This window comes from Cyrtonyx montezumae, unplaced genomic scaffold, assembly GCF_038088225.1.
Source record: "Cyrtonyx montezumae isolate F1298 unplaced genomic scaffold, pur_monq_1.0 scaffold_8, whole genome shotgun sequence".
Lineage (NCBI taxonomy): Eukaryota > Metazoa > Chordata > Aves > Galliformes > Odontophoridae > Cyrtonyx > Cyrtonyx montezumae.
The window spans coordinates 117,539,555-117,557,544 of NW_027072089.1; the positions used below are offsets into that span (position 1 = coordinate 117,539,555).

The 17,990-nt window shown below is 35.9% G+C and overlaps 1 protein-coding gene and 1 long non-coding RNA gene across 2 annotated transcripts in view; one reads left to right on the top strand and one right to left on the bottom strand.

The window, feature by feature from the left end:
* LOC136058636 (uncharacterized) overlaps window positions 1-10,342 on the bottom strand; it is a 418,135-nt gene extending 407,793 nt beyond the window's left edge. The window contains exon 1 of the long non-coding RNA XR_010623141.1: window positions 10,160-10,342. This is a non-coding gene — a long non-coding RNA (uncharacterized LOC136058636). The remainder of the gene's footprint in view (window positions 1-10,159) is intronic.
* Window positions 1-17,990, top strand: part of THSD7A (thrombospondin type 1 domain containing 7A) — a 262,887-nt gene that overhangs the window by 173,527 nt on the left and 71,370 nt on the right. The window lies entirely within an intron of this gene.

Sequence of the window (17,990 nt, forward strand, 5' to 3'; positions counted from 1 at the left end):
GAGAAATCTGGCTAATTTTCTACTGCAACAGACACATTAATGTTAGTAGTATGTAAATGGAGCAAAATTAGTTCTGACAGCATTTCCTCCAAATCTATGAAATTACTTCTGCTGAAAATGTTTGCAGAATACTGGTTCACTCTATGTTTTTTAGGTTATCATCTTTGGGCTGAACTCAAGCACAGGTACCAGCAGTGACTATGGTGTCAGTAGTGTGTTTCTGATCTTCAGATACTATCCTGAAATTACTTACTCATTTTGTAGGAAGGTTTAAATAATATATCCGTTTACCATTTTTATAACATAATGGGCTTGCTATCACTGCATGTGTCTATTGATAAAATAGGTCTTATTTTCAAGGGCAGATTTCCTCTGGACCTTATTCAAGCTCAGTAATTTTTGGGTTAGCTCCACAGGGAAGGGGAAGAACTCTACTGTTTTTCTGTCTCTCAGCCATGAGTGATGGCTGACTTTGGGAGCGGGAGCCATGGCAACAGTAAGGCTCTGTGTATGTGCAAATACCTGCAACTCCTTGAAATAGTAAAATTGTTTCTGAAATTCTGTGTAGCTGAGGGCCACAAGTTCCTTTTTTGGTATCTGCCTGTACATGGGTGGCACAAGTCTGGTCTTTGTTACGATGGAATACAAGTTCAAAACTCTAGTAATATCAGTCTATGCTTATGTAACAAAGGTGAGCAGTTCCCTTTTTGTAATGGTAGCGTAATAATGGTGTTGGTAGTTTATAAAACATACAGAAGGCGAATGAACCTGTTTTGCTCAGATTAGATATGAAAAATAAAAATGTCAAACAGATTAAGTTAACTTCTTTGCATGGAGTGGCTCCAGTGCTGTGCAATCTGAAGAGCAGTGTATATTTCCTTTATTTCTCTTATTCAGCTAGCATGACTAACTAGGAGACTATAAGATGGTCCTATAGGAATTTATCACTTTATTTCTCTCTAGACCTAGAACCACTAATTTCTGAAATATTTGTTGTTTCTTTTATTGAATTTAATTTTGAAGAAAGCATGCGTCTTCATGCATTTTACATTCTCTTCTGTAGATTCCTGATTAATTCATTGTTAACATTTCATTTGTTAATTTTCAGCTTGTGGTTTTATGTCTTTTTACAATAGATATCTATTTAAATATATAATCTTCAGGAAATAAACTGGTCTTCTGGTGCAACCATTTTTACTTAAAATATTTTTGGATGGTTTAATATATCCTGTATACTAGAGTTTGGTATATGCTAAATGAGTAGCTGTTAGTCTTCATTCAATTTCATGAAGGGGAAATACTAAGACTCAATGGAAAGTTTATAGGGGTGCCTAGGTTTAAGACTCTATTTATTTTGCCATTTCTATTATGTGGATTGAAATAAGAAACCATCAGTCTAATTCATTTTTTGATGATTATTTAATAATAAATTACCTACTTTGTGTCACTTTATGATGTAGTCCTTTAAGGAGAATCAAGAACCAAATTCAAAAACTAATTACATTGAATTATTGAGTTAATACTGCAAGGGAACCAAGAACAGAATCTGGCCAATGCTCAGCAGTCAATTAGTCAAAAAATATGGTGGCTAATGACAGTTTCTTTCAGCACATACTGCAATACACTTACAGGAACCTGGTTATAGGTGCATTAGTCATCATTTCCCAATATTAATTTCTCAGCTAATGTCATTACAGAATTGATTTAAAAAGTTCTTTTCTGTCTGGCAGCTTTTGGGTTGACTCTCATGGGCATTTTAAAGAAATGTATGATGCATACTTTGTTCTTCACTGTAAACATACAAGATAGTGTATAATCATATCCTTTATTTGTTTTGGTTTGTCTGAAAACAACAAAAAGAGTATTTTTATTAGATGCAAACATCAGAGTTTGCTAGTGATGGTAAGATACGCTTTTTAAAGTTCTTAAAATTGGTATTCTTAGGGCACTGGAATGTTTCGGGGCATTGGATTTTTAAGGCATTTCTGCTGAACAGTATTTGCTTTATTTAATATAAAGGAAATACAAAGAGGATTTAGTGCACAGTACTGCTGAAACTATATGGAATCAGGAAGCTTTATAATCGATAATTCCTCTGTCAATGAAAGGTTGCATTTAATGTCATACCAATTCCTTTTCTGTCTCTTATCTTGACATTAGGGAAATGAACATATCCCTATTAAATTCCATATCACAACGGATGCTTTTAGTGTTTGTATAACAATGCAATTTCATTTTATGAGATGACTTAAATACCTTACTTACTTTCTCAGTATGTGTTATAGTTAGCCTGGAACACGATATGATGATTTCAGTTTAAGAGATAAGTTAAACAAAATGAAAGTTTCATCTAGGTAGTGCAATAAAGTGTTGCAACTGATGTCAGTACAGTAGATCTTTGTTTCCAGTTTGTCAAGTGAGTTTGAATACAGAGTTTAACTTGGTACAGACAATGCCTATAGTGACATGAATGTCCACAATATATATGATTAACTTTGTTTTTTAACTTAACCATCAGATATTTTTATTAGTTTTAATCAAATGATTTTATTAGTTTTAATCAAATGATTTGTTTAGTCAGATAATTTTGCTGAATTTTACATTGTTACTTATAAAGTGCTGTAACAGCTTTGTGGAGAAGTATGTACTCATGTACTTAAAACTTATTGGGTGACTGGAAATAGAGACTTCTGTACTGGGGGAAACACAAATAATTCCAAAATCTAATACAAAGAGTGCAACTACATGTTTCCTATGATGCATACTTCTAGTAATCTGCTTTTGGTTTTGATGGCACAACTGGATGGAAAAGCTGGAAGTTACAGTAACTGCTTGCGTTAGGAGTAGGCAAACTAGGAGGAGGGAATTTGATGCATAAGGTTTCGTTTTCATAGAAACCTGCATAGCAGAATCTTGGTCCTGATCAGACTTCAAGCTTTGTTGTAGTGAAAATACTGGAGTGGAAATTGTGGATGCATTTTAAAGTGTTTGGGTTTGGGGAGGGTCAGTTTTTTGCGTTATGTTATTTCCCTGTGCCCCTTTAAATTTTGCTGCAAGTATGTTAAGTAAATTAAAAAAAAAGGATTTATGACCTTTTGGATGGATTATCATTTCAGTCTCAGGTTTGCGTCATTAGTTAATTACTTAGAATCAGACTCAGAAAATAGTTTAAAAAAAATATATACTCATAGATGTTACATATAATACTAAAAAATATACTAACAATTTTATATATCTATAAAATAAATACCATTTTATTGGGAGATTTTATACAGTGCTAATAAGTAATATATATGGTAAAATGTTCTAGTACAGTATAATCTCATTAGATATTATGTAAGTCAATTTTTCATCCAGGGGAAAATAGAAGTTTCATAGGCCTAATTATATTTTTCTGATTTCCTGTGAACTAATGCTATATTTTCTTAATAAGTGTTGGAACTAATATGTTGATAAATGGTCACATTGAGACAGAATAAATATTTTATTATTTGTTCTTTAAGCCTTAAGTTGCTCCTTTTTTTTTTGACTTTTCTTTCAGATCTTAACATCTTAACTTGTGTTGAGCACTGATTAATATAAAAATCCTCTTACCAGCTGAGAAGTATTTGATTTCACAAAATGAGTGTTTCTAAGGCAATTGAAAGAGCCTGAAGATAATGTGTAAATGCCTCCACTTGAATAATTAAAACCACTTCAAACTAAGAATGAAACATACTCAGCTTCAATTATTATTCCAAAGCAGAGCATCTGAGGAGCACTCTCCAGTGTTCCCAGTGATCCTTTCCAGTTCTGGGGGATTGGTAGCTTTTGAGAGCTACGTACAGACGCAAGAGTGTTGCAGAGGGAAACATATTTATACGTAGGATCTGATGAAACAGGGAGAAAAAGAGGGAGAAACTGGAACTGATGAAGCAATGTTATTAAGAGCTGAGGAAAAGTTGTGTCCCTATTTTTTTTCCTGAACTTACTTGAAACAAAGTGAGAGAATGGAAAATATAGAATGTCTGTATACAGCCAAGACAAAAAGTAAATTTGGAGACAGATTCAGCCTGGTGACAGCGCAAGGATGGATTAGATGAGAACTTTTTGGGGCTGGGTAAAAGAGGCAGTAAGGTAGTTGACTAGGAGTAGCATCTGGAGAATGAGCATGGATAAGAAGCCTAAGAAATTCATTCTTTTTGGAGCTGGAATGCAATGTGTTATTCTACTCCTGCGTTTGTCTCATGAGATCTCTGGCCAGAGCAGTAGGTGTGTGGGGTCAGCCCAATACCTGTGGCAGAATTACTGTTCTTCATTTGGCTTCTGTTTTAAGCTAGAAAATTTGAAAGAAATATTAAGTCAAAATTAAGTAATGTAGGTTGCAAAGTGAAGACGCTGAGCAGTAGGAAATTTGGGTTGTTTCATCCTTAGGAGAATGTAGCAGATGAAGTCTTTAATTATTTAATTGTGCTTGCGTGATGTTTTCCCCTGCTACTAATTTGTGAAACATATATCTCCTTTGGGGATTAAGTGGGCATTTTGTAGTAATGAATGCTTTATCTTTTAGACAGCTAGCTTTGGTTGTCTCATTCTTCGAGGTTTAAATTTGTTCTCTTTTTCTTAAACATGGGCAAAATATAAATATTACTGACCCATCACAGATTAAGTGTTTGGAAAATAAAGGTAATACTGGGCATCTGATAGACATCGTAGAAAGATCTTAGGGAAAAAAATGCAGATTCTGTTTTAATAACAATTTTAATTAATGTATTGTAAACAAAGCATAGACCCAGGCGTTGAATGAAGACAGTAGAACTAAAAATACCAAATAGCTACTCATTAAGGAGCATCTAGTGTGCGAACTGAGGGAGGAAGTGACCCAGTGGAAAAACAAGAAGCACGTGATTACACTGTTTAAAAAAAAACAACAACAACAACAAAAAGCCTTATACAAAGGCAACTTTATTGCTAGCATTTACTACTGTTTAGCTTCCTGATGTAATATGGGAGTAATTCATGGCTTAGCATTGTAATGCTTTCCTTAGGAATTATTGGATATCTGGTATTATTTTAATGACTTGAGGCATAATTTATTTTTACTGATATTTTACTGATAAGTTTCTGAATTAGTAGTTTCAGAAGAGAGGGAGGGAGGAGAGAAAGCGCAGTGCTAACTGGATGCTTCTTACATTTTTGTGGAAGGCTTCTAGAAAGCCAATGAGACCTCTCTAGTAGAGAAAAGGAGCCTAATTTATCAGCAGGTTGCAATTGATTTCTCGAACAGATATAAATCTGTCAAATTTCTGTGACTCCTTAATGTTGCACAATTTTCCAAAACATAGAAGTTGTGTTATCTCTAGGTTCTCAAATGAGTTTCTGTTATTTTTAATTTTCCTGCATGGCAATGATTTTTCCTTAATTTAGCATACGTTTATAAGGTGTATTGCTGTTTACCTCTGATTGCTTTACTGAGAACTCTTTCTCTGAATACATATGCTGAGAGACTGGGAAAAAGAAAAACAGTAGAAGCATGGTTAGTTTTAGTCTTCTACAGAGGAATCAATTATGAAAATATTTCCAAAAGACAAGGTTAATTCACAGTCTGAGCAGCCTAAGGGCATGCTGTGCCTTCCACTTGTAATGATAAGAAGATATTCACTGCAGGATGGATAAAAAGATGTTCTCTGAAGACTAAATTTTATCTGCCAGTAGTAGGACACTGACAGAAGCATCCATGAAATTAATTATAAAACTATTCCTCAGAAATGTGTAAACATGACAGTGGCACTGATCTCCTTTACACCTCTTGAGTCCTCTGTTTTAACTGTGATTGAATTGAGCTGTCATATCACATACAGTGACAAGTCTCTAGAGTGACTAGCTATAGCTGAATGAATAACACAAAGAAAATGTTTATAATAATCTTTTAGTACATAAAATATTTCCTTATTCTCTTAACCTCCTTTTAAGTAACAGGTATATGTGAGTTGTAAGAAGGATCACATGTTTATGAATATCTAATTGTTAACTTAGTGCAAATCTGTGATTTTACAGCAGTAAGATACTAGATAATTGACAAACTGAAAACTTTATGTAATATTCTGTCAACTGTATGTCCTTAGTCATGCTTATCATCTGTGGATTATGCTTTTGCATTAGAGAGAAGAATAATATTTAAATATTGGAGGAAAATATTTGATGAAGTTGCTGTACTGGAGTATGTATGGATACGTTTGTGATGCAACATTATGATTTGTTGAGCTTAGATTTGTGAAGTTTTCCTCCAAAATTCATATTTATGCAGAATATTAGAAGCTTGAAGATCATAAAAGTTACAGATATTTAGCATTTCTCAGTGTAGAGACTGTTGAAAAGATTGACTGTGGCAAGCGCTGTCTTCTACTGATATTGGGGGAGCTGTCACACAGTTTTCATGCTATTGTTTTTGTAGTCTTGCCCATTATTTCTTTCTGATGCTTCTGTTCGTAACTCGGATCCCTGAATTTTAATCAAATTTAGAAGAACATCAGAATTAAGTCATTTTTGGTTGAACTGATTTGAAATCATTGACGTTCCATAGCTTTTTCACAGAACTGTTCTCTGCTCAGTCTAGAGCTTATTGGAGGAAGAGTGAAAGGTCTATAATAATAATTAAGTAAAATGCATGTTAAAATTTTGAAATTATACAGCTCTCTACATGTCCACATCTGATGCATTTAAGTTTGATGATATCCAGTGGAGAAATAATTCCAATTCATTTTATAAACAAACAGACATAGTGCTATGCTAAAATATTTGAAAATGCAAAATTCATCTAATACATCTTAAATCCATTACTAATGTTCAAAATTACACTGCTAAATTTTCTAGAATCCATCAAAGACATTTTTTTCTACATTGTTAAACATTGTAGAATTTCTGTAACACTTTACAAACAATTTGAGTGATTTATTTATTTATTGAACCCATAGTTTCGTATCTTTTTCTGGCTTTGTAAATTGTGGTTGGGCATGAGAAAGGCCGTATAATCTTGAGATCACCTGTATCTGTTTATGGCAAATTGGTGTTTTTGTCAAGTGTTCTTAGAAATACGCTATAAATTTTAAAGAGATCCATCCTTCCAGATTTTCACTGTCTTCTTATTTCCTTATAGCTCTTTCAGCACTTTTCCTCTCTTCTCCACTCTGCTTAAAATGGCCTATTGGTCTGACATATTGATCTCACTTGGTCCCAAGACTGATATTGATTTTTATTCTCAATGGTACCATAGCCTGTCATCAAAATTACTTTTTCTTTCATATCAAGATTGTTTGATTGGCTTATCTGATGCTGGAAGTCGACTGCATTTGGTTATGATCAATACAGTTGCGTTCTCTGTTCTTTATCATACTTAGTAAGACTACAGTAACAAATGAACCTTGAAAATGCTTCAAGTACCTGTCAAGAGGTAGGAAAAATCTTCTTTCTCTGGTTAGGGAATGTCTAGATTCTCCAAGAAGCTATTGAAAATACTGAATTGGCATTCTTGGGTTACGGGTGTTATTTTTTATGCCATTGCCTCAAAGCTTGCTGGTGAACAAGTCTAAGTAAGTTCCGGGCGAGGGTTGGGAAATCCTTTGTCTGAGGGACACATATGAATACATCCTGGGGCAAGGATAAAGAATAAGATACGCTGCAGCTCAGTGGCTGGAGAAGTCTTTTGTGTGGACTCATCTCAGGGGAGATAGCCAACTCAGGAGGTACTCACATGACTCTTACCCAAGCACCCAGGGTTGTCACATAGGCAGGAAAAAGAGGGATCAACAGCCATGAGGATGGGTGTTTGAGACAAAAGGATTTGAGGGGAACGATGAATATAGTCTTCATAAACTGCAGTAAAGGCCTTGGACACCATCCACTCTAAGATCCTCACAAACAATCTGTTGAGGTATGGACTGAGTGGGATCTTAACAATGTCTACAAATATCTGAAGGGAAAGTGCAAGGAAGTCAGAACAGACTCTTTTTAGTGGTGTCCTATACCAGAAAGTATGCAAATTAGGTGCAAAAGAGAATTAATTAAACCATATTAAATGCACATGTGACTTCTCTTACTAAAAATTAAAGTGTCCTAATCTCTGCTTATTAAGATGTTGTGCTTTCATTCTGAATGAGGATAGCCATATGAAATGTTACTACAGACCAACTAATCTTCAAATTTGTATTTTAATTAATTTGGATTAATTTTCAGTATTTCTATTTAGTTAAGTCTTTACTTTTTTTTTTTCAGTGAGACTCATAGTATTACCAACAGCCCATTCAAATATAGCCATTTGATAGATATTCAGTGGTATCAGAACTAGTAAAGATAATTTTTGACAGTGTGCATAATACAAAATAAGCACTGTGTTTTCTCAGTAACTTACCATGCAGTATGGAAGATAAAATGGCTGTTACTTATTAAGGCACTGTTAGTGCTGGACGATCCCTCTCTGTGCCTCTACATGTACAGTGGAGGAGCTGATCTCATGTATAAAAGTGGTATATGTATATTTCCTTTCTATCGGGAGCTTCGCATATTGCCAAGTGTATGATGTGGGGAATTGATACTGGTGCTCCTCTCACAACCAGTTAGGAAATTCTGTATATAAATATATGCAGAATAGAAAAAATCCCTATTTTTGGATGAAACATATATAATTTAGTTGTACAACCTGAGTAAATCTAGAAAAGAATTGTGGGGAAAAAAATGTAGGATACATAAATAAGTAAAACTTGAATATAGATACCACGGTGTTCTCCTTTTTAGGATGAAAAGAAAATTAGAACATTTTTTTCTTCTTTTTTATTTTAGTTTTCTTTGAGTAAAGAATTCAAAGGTAAATAAGTTTACACTTTTGTGGTAAAACGGTAAATCACGTGTTTTTCCCAGATAAGTGTCTCAGGTTACTGTACTAACATACATCTGAGTTAACAAAGTTATAGATTATTATTATTTTTCATACTGCTGTTTGGTCTGGCCTTCCTACATATGTGACAGACAGCACTGCATTCGATATTGGAAAAATATTATTTGAATTAAGATATACCATTCCTTTCCCTGATTTTATTTATCTGTCGAATTTAGTCTGCATCTACATGACTGTAATCCTGATAGATGACTCCAATATAAGGGGAGATACATATATTCTTCTGTTACCAGACATGAAAATGGGATTACTGGAGGCATTAATATTGCATCTGAATGTGTGAGTTCATTATTTTAAACCAGTTATGCCCAAAGAACTTCTAGAAACATTTTTTTATCTGAAACAATTTTAGAAAGAAATACACATTCTTCATTTGCTTCAGAACTGTCCTTTCCTGTCTTTCGTTATTTCAAAGTAAGGAACATTAACTCTGAGTTTGATTGTTCAACAGCTATGTATATGATGCAGGGCCCTACCTTTACCTGGTACATTAAGGAATACCGAACTTGATTTCTTAGTGAAGGATCACTTATCTTGAAAACCCGAGTGACTATAAGTTTAGATGAGCTAATGGACAGGAAAGACATTCTTGGAACTAGTGCTGTCTTATGTCAGCAACAGAACAGCTTTCAAATATTTCAGCTTCTCTATGAATCACCTGTGTTTTACAAGTATCTTACCTGTATCTGCATTCTTTCTACAGAGCTACTAATACACTGTATTGCGAGGAGGGATATAAAACATATTAGTATTTAAACTAGAGCAGAGGAGCAGTGGTAGCATTTATTAGTCTGCTTACATAGAAGCAACAGAAGTGCTTGGATACATCAGCTGGAACTAGACTTTTCCATCTCTATGGGGGTTCTTAAAGTCACTCTTTCCAAGGCCAACAGCATCCTGGCCTGTATTAGAAATAGTGTAGCCAGCAGGAGCAGGGAGGTGATCATCCCCCTGTACTCAGCTCTGGTACGGCCGCACCTCGAGTACTGTGTTCAGTTTTGGGCCCCTCACTACAAGAAGGACATTGAGGCCCTGGAGCGTGTTCAGAGAAGGGCAACAAAACTGGTGAGGGGCCTGGAGCACAAGTCTTATGAGGAGTGGCTGAGGGAGCTGGGATTGTTCAGTCTGGAGAAGAGGAGGCTCAGAGGAGACCTTATTGCACTCTACCACTTCCTGAAGGGGGGTTGTGGTGAGGAGGGGGTAGGTCTCTTCTCCCTGATAAGTAATGACAGGACGAGAGGGAATGGCCACAAGTTGCGCCGGGGAAGATTTAGATTAGACCTCAGGAAGCATTTCTTTTCTGAAAGAGTGGTCAGGCACTGGAATGGCCTGCCTAGGGAGGTGGTTGAGGCACCATCCCTAGAGCTGTTCAAGAAGCGTTTAGATGAGGTGCTAAAGGACTTAATTTAGTAGTTGGGTAGAGATAGTGATAGGAGGATGGTTGGACTAGATGATCTTATAGGTCCTTTCCAACCTTATGAACTTATGAACTTATGAATACTCAGTGAGGACTGTACATAGTCATTAATCATCAAGAAGTTACTACTGCTTGTAAAATTAGTGTTTCACATTTACATGCTTGGAAAATGTGGTGTTTTACTGAGATTTTTATTTCTTAGTTTTTTTTCTCAAGTATGTTTGCATGCTCTAATCCTTCCTTTAAGAAACACTAAATATGGTGGATTTCTAAACTCCCAGATATATTCCTTTTGGGTTGCATTTGTTCCTGCCATGGTAGTCTTTTTCCCTTGCAAGTGTTCGCTTTAAAAAATCCAAAAAACATTTTATAATTTAAGTTTGTTTTTTTGAAGGTAACTGTGTCTTCTATTTTGCATATGCATCTTCAATATTTGCATGGTGAAGAAGGAAACAACGGCCTTCCCTGTGTGTAGGTGTTCTGTATGTGCAATCACAATTAAACTATACAAAGGTTTATGAACTCGTGCTGGGAAGTTTATCATTTAAAATAAAATACAACATCATGAATTTCATAAACATGTATTTGTTTGAATAATGGACTCAACTGCTGTTTTCTTTTAGTAAGGAACAGTGTGACATTTCTTGAATTTCACATTGAAACCATAATGACAGCATATTAGCACACACACAACACATAAGCAGTTTACAGTTCAACATTATTTTCATATCCTTACACTGTTACAATAACTAACTTTCTTACATTTTTGCATAACCAGCAGATGTGAGAAACATTGGAGTATTTGTCTTCATCAAAATCAGTGCCATTTCTACTTAGGCATCTTAGAAGAAAATGACTTCAAGAATATTAACTATCAACTAATTAAGACATACTTAAGATTAAATGCAAATTCTACTTAGCAAAAGCAATTGAGAGAAAGGCATGTGATTAGGGAATTACCAACTGATTTAACACTTAGAGCAACAGAACCTAAGCAATAGAACTGAAAGCAGCAATCCTTGCTTTATAAGAATCACAGAATGGTAGGGGTTGGAAGAGATCCCTGGAGATCATCTGACTCAACTCTCTGATGAAGCTGATTCCCTAGAATAGATAGGTTACATGTGAGTGTGTCCAGGTAGGTTTTCAATATTTCCAGAGAACAAAACCAGTTCTACAGCCTCTATGGGCAGCTTGCTCTGGTGCTCTGTCACCCTCAAAACTTCTTTCTCATGTTTGTATGAAACTGCCTGTGTTCCAGTTTGTGCTCACTGCCACCTGTTCTTTTGCTGGACACCACTGAAAACAGCGTGGCCCCATCCACTTGATTCCTGTGTAGTATTTATAAACATTGTTAAGATTCCCTCCTCAGACTTCTATTTTAAAGGCTGAACAGTTCCAGATCTCTCAGCCTTTCTTTTGTAAAGGAGATTGTCAAGGCATGTACCTCATTCAGCAGCAGACACACATTTTCTCTGGTCTTCTTTTTGCTATTGACATACTTTAAAAAGCCTTTGTTGTTGTCCTTTACCTCTGTCAACACATTTAAGTCCAGGTGTGCCTTACCCTTCCTTGTCACAACCCTGCATGCCCAGACAATGTTCCTATATTCCTTCCACGTGGTCTGACCTTATTTCTGCACTCCATAAATCTTCCATTTGAGTTTTTCTGTGAATTCCTTGTTCATCCATGTGGGTCTTCTGCTCGACTTCTTACTCCTAGGGATACACTGATACTGAGCTTGAAAAAAGTGGTGATTAAATGTCTACCAATTCTCTTGCCCCCTCACCCCCCCTTACCTTCGAATGCCAGAATAGGATATCTCCAAGTAGGTCTTTGGAAAGGTCAAAATTGGCTCTCCTGAAATCCAGGGTTGCAATCCTACGTGTTGCCTTGTTTTTTCCATTTAAGATCCTGGACTCCATTGTTTCATGGTCACTGCTTCTAAAGCAGCCCCCAGCAACTCCACCACCTCACCTTGCTGGTCTGTCTTTGTGAGTTGTCCCTCCCCATCTCTGTGATCACGGTGAGGTCATGGCCCTGTGACAGCACACAGATGTATAATTTTTCCTGTTTGTTCCCCATGCTGAATTAATTGGTAGACAGATACTTCAGGGAAGAAAAGGGAGCAGAGGATGTAGGTGTCACTTGATGGATGCAAGAGGATACCCCATAGCTGTACACACTCTTGAGGTGACTGGCCTCTTCTGGCTCATGTCATGGGAAGCAGCTAAGGAATATTTGACTTTGTTCTGGTTGGCCTCATGTGAGTGTTGCCATTTTGCACCCCAGTCCCCGAGTCCTTCATTTTTAAGCCCACCTCACTAGGACAGCCTGATGTCACACATTGCCCTGCCTCTTCTATACAGGTGGATCCCATCTCTCCCTAAGAGATTATGATCTTCATAGTGTCTTTTATTATAAAATCCTAAATCCTGGTGCTGGCACCATCTACGTTACCAGGAATTGGTAAGCATTGTATGTATCTATTTCTGTCTTCCCTCTTTCCTCCAACTGGCAAATTGAAAGGAAGATAACTTGGGCACCAGTGCTTCACTTGCACTCCCAGGGACTCATAGTCTTTGATTCTGCCCATATTCCAGCTTCCAGTGTCATTCACGCCCATATGAAAGGACAATAGTGGATAGTATTCTGTGTTCTTGGTGCTGTACTCTTCTTGGCAATGTCCCAGAAGGCAGCAAACCTCTTAAGGCTCCTTGTCAGTCTGACAGAAGGGGACCTCAGTGCCAGAGAAAATATAAAAAAGTGACCCATCTTTTCACATCGAGTTTGTTGAAGTACTTTGAAACTAATGAAGTAGAACATATTGACAACATAATTTAAATGTTAACGTTGCTTGATGTTCAGTAGTTAGAGAGGTTTAAAACTTTCCAAGTAGCTGACAATTTAACAGCCTACCTCATGCAGAGAGATTTTTGTTTGACAGCTGGTCATCCTGCCGCTGAACAGAAAACAATTACAAATCGGCTGACATGGTGTTGCTATTTTATTTCATGCATGCTGCCCTTTTACTAGCACTAAAGCTTACACTGACATGCATTATCTTTGGAGTAGATATGAATAAACATTGTCAGAATGTTATGAATACTGCTGGGATTGATAAAACATTCAAGAGTTTCATGCCTATCAAAGTATGGTAGTATATATAAAGTACGGAACTGAATAAATTGTTACGTTATTCTGATACCACTGCATGTGCTAGTTGTTTTTGGTTTTTTTTTTCCTTTAAATACTCTTATTTAAGATTCCTGCACTGAACAAGACAGTCAATGATGATTGCATGTAAATATTATTGTTTACCTTTTTCATGGTTTGTTTGAGTAGGTTTGCAGGGATTAAATTCTAAATTCTCCCCACCGGAAAATCTGGGTCAGCCTTTTTCTATGTGTTTTAATTAGAGACTTGCACTATGAGAAAGACAGCTTTCCTCAGACAGTTTCTCCTGTGTAAGAAAGAATGAAAAAAAAAAAATCCAAACCTGCAGAACTGCTGCAACTTCTTGGTTTAGAAGGAAAAGTTAAATTGCTATAGCAGTTCACATGAGGCAGGCAGGATTTTTCCTTTATTGAGGACTGAGGACTGGCAATTGTTTAGTTGTGTGAACTGAATACGGTAATATTAGAAATGGAAATGATAATGTTAGTTTATTCAAGTGCTTGATTGCTATTTGTTTATTAGCAGCTACAAGGTTCCCTACTATCTGAAAATGTATGATTTTTAATGATTACTTCAATAGCTTTTCTGTAGTGTGAAGAATTGCCCATTTTGTATATGACTAGTCAGCCAACTTGCAGAAAGGGTTATTAGTAATGGAAGTCTCATAAAGAACTTCAGATTTGACCAAGTTTATATGTGTTCTCTGATTCCAGTGATTTGCTTGTTTTTTTTCCTCATAATTTTGAAGAATGTCAGCAAGAAAAAGACCCTTATTTGTGCTGCTTCTATTTGATACTATTTTAATGTACTTATGACGTACTTGTAATTCCAAGGCAATTGGTATTTTCTTGCTTATTTTGTCTTCTGAGTTGTAGCTAGAAGAGATATATCAGATAATTCACAACTGTAAGAAACTTTTTTTTAATGTATTTTTCACCCTCTTGTAGTCAAATTATCTTTGTACATAATGAACAGTGCAATAAATCATAAAACTGTAGCATATACAAACTCATTAGTGGAGAAGTATGCTCAAGTTGGAGTTGAGAGTTGAGGGGAAAGAAGAGAAAAGGAAGTTCTGAAAAGATGATACAGTGGCCTTCAAATACAAGGGGGTCTACAGGAAGGACGAGGAGGGACTCTGTCAGGGAGTACAGTACAAGGGCAAAGGGTAATTGCTTTAAAGTAGAAGAGGGTAGGTTTAGATTAGATATAAGGAAGAACTTCTTTACTCAGAAGGTGGTGTGACACTGGCACAGGCTGCCCAGAGAAGCTGTGGATTCTCCATCCCTGGAGACATTTGCAACTGGGTCAGGTGGGGCCCTGGACAGCCTGATATGGTGGGTGGTGTCCATGCACATAGTGGGGGGGGGGAGCTGTGAACCTACATGGTCTTTAAGGTCTTTTCCAACTCTGTGATTTCATGAAGTTGGTTCCATATGAAAAACAGAACAAACTACAAACCACCTGCTATTGTGTTCTTAATAGTAAGCATAAAGTTATATATAAGTCCTCATCTGAGAGAGATGCGTACTGTGTGAGAATTATTGTGTTTTTTTTCAACCTTTCCAAGCCATGAAAGAGGCAGAGTAAAACTTTCCTGATTATTCTTTTTATAATCAGGGAAGGAAGGAAGGAAGGAAATAGTAAATCAGATTTTAGTATCATATGATGTAGCTGCATGTTTTCCTGAAAAAAAAGGAAGCCTCCATGCTTAGTGGCATTAATGAAGTAAGTTGAGTAGTACCGAGGCCTTATTCACCCTCAAAAGTGGAACTTAAATCTCTGGGAGAACATTACCAAGAATTCTAGGTGCCCAGAAATTTTCCAGTAGATGGTGGGGAATGCATCCTGTTCAATGTCACTGGCAAGACAAGAAAACTGGTAATGGAGGCATCAGCTGAAAGACCAGTTACTGATATTGTTACCTATATATAATATAATTCAGTATATTCCCTAATGTATGTATAAGCAGTACATCCAGATTGTACTGTGCTTTGTACTGCTTATCCTTTCTATATTATTTTTACATTCTCTTTTTGTGTAGACTTAAAAACAGAACCTTTAGTAACACTAAGTTCCTGTGGTCCATTTTGTTTAAAAGCAGACTATCATTATGGCTACTAGAAGCCACAAAAACAAGATATTGCCCTTTTTATTTTCTTAGAGAAGCATTAGCAAATTTGAACACACTTGACTATGCAGTGCAGATGCTGAAGTCTGCAACTGTATCATTAAGGCTCAGTTGATGTCATTAATTGTTTTACAAACCTCAGAGTATAACTGCGTGATTTCTTTTACCACTGTGGTATTCTTTTCCTTCACTGATTTTTACAAGTATTTTAAAAATCACTTGCAATACTTGCAATGTTCAAAGTTCTCTATTGGTTTTGGTCCCATTTATTGTGATTCTATTGTCTGTGGTTTTGACTTTATTACAGCTCAGCCTTTCAGAGACTATGGTTGGCTTGCTGGTAGAGAATTCAGACCAAAATAATTACCTTACTGTGTAGGCTTCCAACAGCATTTTCGTGTTGATTTTTCTTTTCCAGTTGTTCTTCATGCCTCATTGAATCCAGCAGTGATTTTACTGTTCATTTTAAGGCTTTAAAATAATTTTGCCCTCTGTTAACCACTTGCCTTTCCATTTACTACAGGTCAGAATCTGACAGCATTTTTTTTCTGTGCACTGAAGCGTGATCATGTTAAAAGATGCACAAGAATCAAGATTTCCTGCTATGTCTCTCTAGTGTTACTAGCTCTAGGAATGCTTCACAGTGGAAAGATCTTGAACTATGTTACAAGAAACATTAATATCAGACACATTTTACAGATAAGCAAAAGATAAAAATAAAAAATAAAACACAAAATTGCATGATTTGATTGCACAGAACATTCTGTCCATATTGAAGCCCAAATATTAGCATCTAAAGTAAATTTTTGCATATTGTATCTTCTTAGTGAACGTAATCAAACAAGAACTGTGATATGAATATAGTCTGATACTTACAATGAGTTTCTCCAGCATGTTAGTCATAAGCAGTCTACTTTTAATCACTAAAATTTGCTTATGTAGAAGCTTAGATTTTTCTTAATTAAAGCAATCAAATATTTCAGCAGTTTACTCATGACTCCAGTGCATGCACACAAACTAAGAGATCTTTACTCCATAAAAAAGACCATAAGGAGTGTTTGTAGTGACTTTTGTATTCACACTGCTGTTTGTCAAGCTAGAGCCAGCGTAGCAGTTCAAAGAATATATTGGCAGTCTTTACTGATGGTACAAATCTATAAAAATCCCAGTTAAGATTTAAATAGTTTTTGACATTTAGTACCCTTAAAAAAGACAGCCTCTTTTACATCCTGCCATGCCTGCATGCAGTTAGTACAGTTCAGAGAATTTACACTAAAATGTGTCTGTTGCATGAGAGAAATATCATTCTGCTACATAAGCACAGTTTCCAAAGATGGATTACTTCTACCTTTGAGATTTTAATGAACAAATCAACTACTCAGTGGTGAACAGTTTCCTTATTTAATATTCTGTTTTCCTTTTTCTGGATTTTAGTTTTTGTCATTCTGTTGATTAGAACACAAGTAATTCAGGGGAGCGACCTTTTACTCATGTTTTTTTTTTAAGTTTTTCTTTGTCTCCTGTGAAACATAAATGTTTAGGCATAAAGTTCAAATAAAATATTAGACAGCTGATGAAAAGTTTTTTCCAAATGGGACTTTTTCCACGTCTTTAGCCTTTATATTGGCATTGCTCCTAGTAGTTGACTACACCTTGCACTTTATAAGGAAGGCAACAAAGGTCAAATTGTTCATAAAATCATTAGTGAAATGTCAGAAATGATTTAGTCTAAATATGATATTTCCTCAAAGAAATATGCATTATAAAATATTCCTTCCAGCTACATTTCTGTGCTGTTGCCTTCATCAGATAAGAATTGGATTGCTGACAAAAACTAAATGCTCATATGCAATGTATGTATTTCTAGACCATTTTCCCTGTAAAAGGAAAAGATAAGAGCTTTGCTTTGAGAGAGAGTGAATGATTTTTCATTTTAAGTATACAGTCATCAGGGTGAAACTAAAATTAACTCAATTTCTCATTGCAACCCAAAATTCAGCTTTAATTTTGCACTAAAGCTATCTTAGTTGGTAGGTGATAAATAAGCTTGATATTGTAACAGTAGCGTTTCTTGCAAGATAAGAAGGTGAATGTAGCATCTATTTCATTAAATATTACCTGGAGATGGAACAGTCTGAGAGTAAAGTTCAGCCTTTTTCTAGCTTCATTCTTCGTAAAAGAATTTTGCCATTTGCTCCTGGCTCTCGTACTTCACTCTATGCAGTGTGTCATTCTGATTTACTAGAAAGGAAATCATCCTATGTTGAAAACTAAGACTGTCAGAGATTCTTATCTTAGAGATTTTAAGACCTTCACAGAAGCTTGAAGATTCTGGT